The sequence below is a fragment of the Rousettus aegyptiacus genome, unplaced genomic scaffold (assembly GCF_014176215.1).
Source record: "Rousettus aegyptiacus isolate mRouAeg1 unplaced genomic scaffold, mRouAeg1.p scaffold_m13_p_9, whole genome shotgun sequence".
In the NCBI taxonomy this organism is placed as follows: Eukaryota; Metazoa; Chordata; class Mammalia; order Chiroptera; family Pteropodidae; genus Rousettus; species Rousettus aegyptiacus.
Window position 1 is genome coordinate 47699353 of NW_023416312.1, and position 3727 is coordinate 47703079.

A 3727-nucleotide genomic window follows, 5' to 3' on the forward strand; every position below is an offset into this window, starting at 1 on the left:
GCCATGTACAACAATACTGATGGACCTTGAGGATATTATGCTAAGTGAAAGAAGTCAAATAAAAAAGATAAATATTGTATGATTTCACTCATATGTGGAATATAAAAAGACAACCCAAAATATAACAGAAGAATAAATAAAAAAACAAAAACATAAACCAACTCATAGAAGCAGACAACAGATCAATGGTTACCAGAAAAGAAGTGTGGTGAAAGGAAGGCAAACAGGTAAAAGGAATCAATTGTATGTTGGCAGATGGAGACTGGACTTTGATGGTGAACATGCTGTAGTAAATAGAGATGCCAAATTTATAATGTTGCAAACCGAAACTTATATAATGTTATAAACCAATGTTACCAAAATTAAAAAAAAGAGAAATAAATCTAAACGCCTATATGTAGAACTAAATGACACTGAATATTAAATCTTGTTATAGGTTCCTAAAGTGATATAAGAAAATAACAATCTGAAATATAGTATTTTTTAAGTAAGATGAACATCAAAATTACAAGTAAACTATGGAACAACCATCATTGAGACTCACCTAAAGTCTAATTGAACAGAAGGCCTATAACTAAGGACATAGAGAAGAAGCAATATCTAGACTGGTAGGAGGGACAGAAACGCAAGACAGGCTGGTGTCGGGGGCTGTTTTGACTAAGATGACTACCAGGCCGAAAATGGCTGCTCAGCAGAGCTTCGCGCCAAGGGCACGTAAGCCTCCCGGGTGTATCTGCCTCGCTTCCTGCCAAAGGGACTTTTCGCGGGTCTTTTCGCTCGGCCCCTTTGTGTTACACAGTATATCCTGAATGCCTCTGGCCAATCAGCCCCGCTAATGCAACATCACCCGATCACGCCCTATGTAAGCCTGCAGCGAGCCTTAATAAACGAGACTTGATCAGAAAGCCTGTCTTGTCTCCATTCTTTGCGTCGTCTTGTCTCCCTCCCCTACCCGTTCTGTCTTAGGGTCCCTGTTGACTGTCCGGTGGGCCGGGACAGGCTGGTCTCACACACGTGTGGTGGTTAAAAATCCGGAGAGATATCTTGGCTACAGAAATTCCCCCTGAGAACAGAGGGGTGGCCCCACATCAGGCTCCCCGCCCAGAGTTCCAGTGCCAAAAAGAGAAGTCCTCATAACCCTGGCTGTGAAAACATGTGGAGATTGTGGCTGAATGAGATGAAGGACTTCAAGAGTCACAAACCTCCCTTTTTTTCCCCTACAGCACCTGGTATTCCTAGGTGATCTCCCATCCAAATACTAATCAGGCCTGACCCTGCTTCGCTTCCAAGATCAGATGAGATCAGGTGTATTCAGGATGGTATGGTAGTAGATTACAGAGTTCCTCTTAAAGGGCCCACATGCAGACTTAATTGCTGATGGAGTCACTCACTCTGAACTTCAGTACTGAGGCACCAGCTCAAAAAGCTTCAAGGATTTTTACAAGAAGGAAATTACTTGTCTGTATTTTGGGCAAGGACTGGAGGGGCAGCTTTCTCCCAGACAGAGTGCTGACAGAAGCCATTGTTACTTTGTTAACCATTCCCCAACCTAGCCTGAACAAACAGGTGGGAACTATATCTCAGTTTCCATAAACCTAGCTAACAACATTAGAGCTGCCCTGGTGGTTCTCTGAGACCTTATTCTACCCAACTTTTAGGCCCACTTAGATCACTTTCAGTGACCTTTCCATACAAATGGCCTATCTGGGCTCATGCTACGGACTTTCCTAAAATTTCTCAAAGGTTCAAAAAAGCCTAAACAAGCAGCATCTGGCATCACTGTGACCCACACCTCTTATCAAACAGTCCCAAGGTCAGGCCTAGCAACAGCCAGCTACCATTTAAACTTAGCCTCTCCCGGTCACCTCCAAACCCAGAACAATTGGTAATCATTTGTGGCCCTAGGCATGACACAGACAGAGGACAAATTTGACCTGCACAAATGTACTTCCTAAGAGGTCCCAGAACCAACACATCCGGTGGCGAGCTTTAGACCGCACCAGAGCACCACTCAACCACCTTCACAAACTACACGCCCACAGGGCAGACTCAGCAGGCAACAAGCCCTGCTTAAGTAGGATTTTTATAGTAGTTTTATTTATAATTACTAAAACTTGGAAGAAACCAAAATATCCTTCAATAAGAAAATGGATAGACAAACTGTGATTCATCCAGGCTATAAAACATCATCATTCAGCATTAAAAATAAATGAACTATCATGTCATAAAAAGATGTGTATGAATCTTAAATGCATATTATTATGTGAAAGAACCCGATCTGTAAGGGCTACCTACTGTATGATTTCAACTCCATTTCGTAAAAGGCAAAACTATGAAAACGATGAAAAAATAGGTGGTTGCCAGAGGTAGGATGGGGTAGGAGAGAGAATGATTAGGCAGATCACACAGAATTTTAGGGCAGTGAAATACTCTGTATACTAATATAAAATGATTGATATATGCCTTTTTATTTCTTTAAGTTTTTATCCTTTTATAATGTTTAAAAATTTTTTAGATATAATTAACATACGATATATCAGTTTCAAGTGTAGAACATAAATTTTAATATATGTATATCATATGAAACGATCACCACAATAAATCATTATTGTGTTATTATACATTATACATTTGTTCAAATACCTTGAATGTATAACACCAAGAGTCAAACCTTAGGTAAACCATGGACTTTGTGTGATCATAATTTGTTAATGTAGGTTCATCCTTAGTAACAAATATATAATTCTGATGAGTGAGGTTGATAATGTAGGAGTATATGCATGTGGGGATGGAGTAGGGGACATATTGGAAATCTCTGTACCTTTCTCTCAATTTTATTTTAAACCCAAAACTCTTCTAAAAAGTTAAGATTTTATTTAAAGAATTAAAAACTGTATAAAGACTATCCTAAAATAGAAAATTATAGATCAATTTTGCTAGTGAGCACAGACATAATAAGCCAAAAAAGAATGCCAAATTTACTTAATTACTTTTGTATATATAATGAAGTAGGGTTTATTCCAGAACTACAAAATATATTTCAAAATAAGAAAAACTTTCTGATGTGAATTGCCACATTAACAGACTAAAATTAATGTAAAACATAATAATGTTAACAAAACTAGAAAGATTAGTCTTCAAAATTCTATATTTATTCATTTAAAAAGTATATTAGCATACTAGAAATAATAAGAAACTCCTTTAACTTGAAGAAGAATAATAAGTCCTATGTAACATTATTTATAATAGCTGAAATATGGAAACAACCTTAAGTGCCAATCAATGGAGGAATGAATAAAGAAAAATTGATTATAACTATATAGTGTGTGTGTGTGTGCATGCGCGCGCACACACACACGCATGTGCGCACGCGCAGCGTGTACACAGAGTGGTATATTATTCAGCCATAAAAGAGACAAAAATCTTGCAATTTGCAATAAAATGGATTAACCTTAAAGGCATTATGCTAAAGGAAATGAGTCAGACAGAGAAAGACCATTACCATATTATCTCACATATATGTAAAAGCTAAAATAAAACAAACGAACAAAAAAACAAGCTTATAGATACAGAGAACAGATTGGTGGTTGCCAGAGGTGGATAATTGACAGTGGGCAAAATGGGTGAAGGAGTTCAGAAGATAAAAACTTCTAGTTATAAAATAAATGTCACAGAGATGTAATGTATAGCATATTGACTGTAGTCAATAAATAATACTGTATTGTAG

The 3727-nt window shown here is 37.5% G+C and overlaps 1 pseudogene; it reads right to left on the reverse strand.

Moving 5' to 3' along the window:
* Window positions 1-1214: 1214 nt before the first annotated feature.
* LOC118608488 lies at window positions 1215-1333 on the reverse strand (annotated as a pseudogene).
* Between the last annotated feature and the right edge of the window lie 2394 nt (window positions 1334-3727).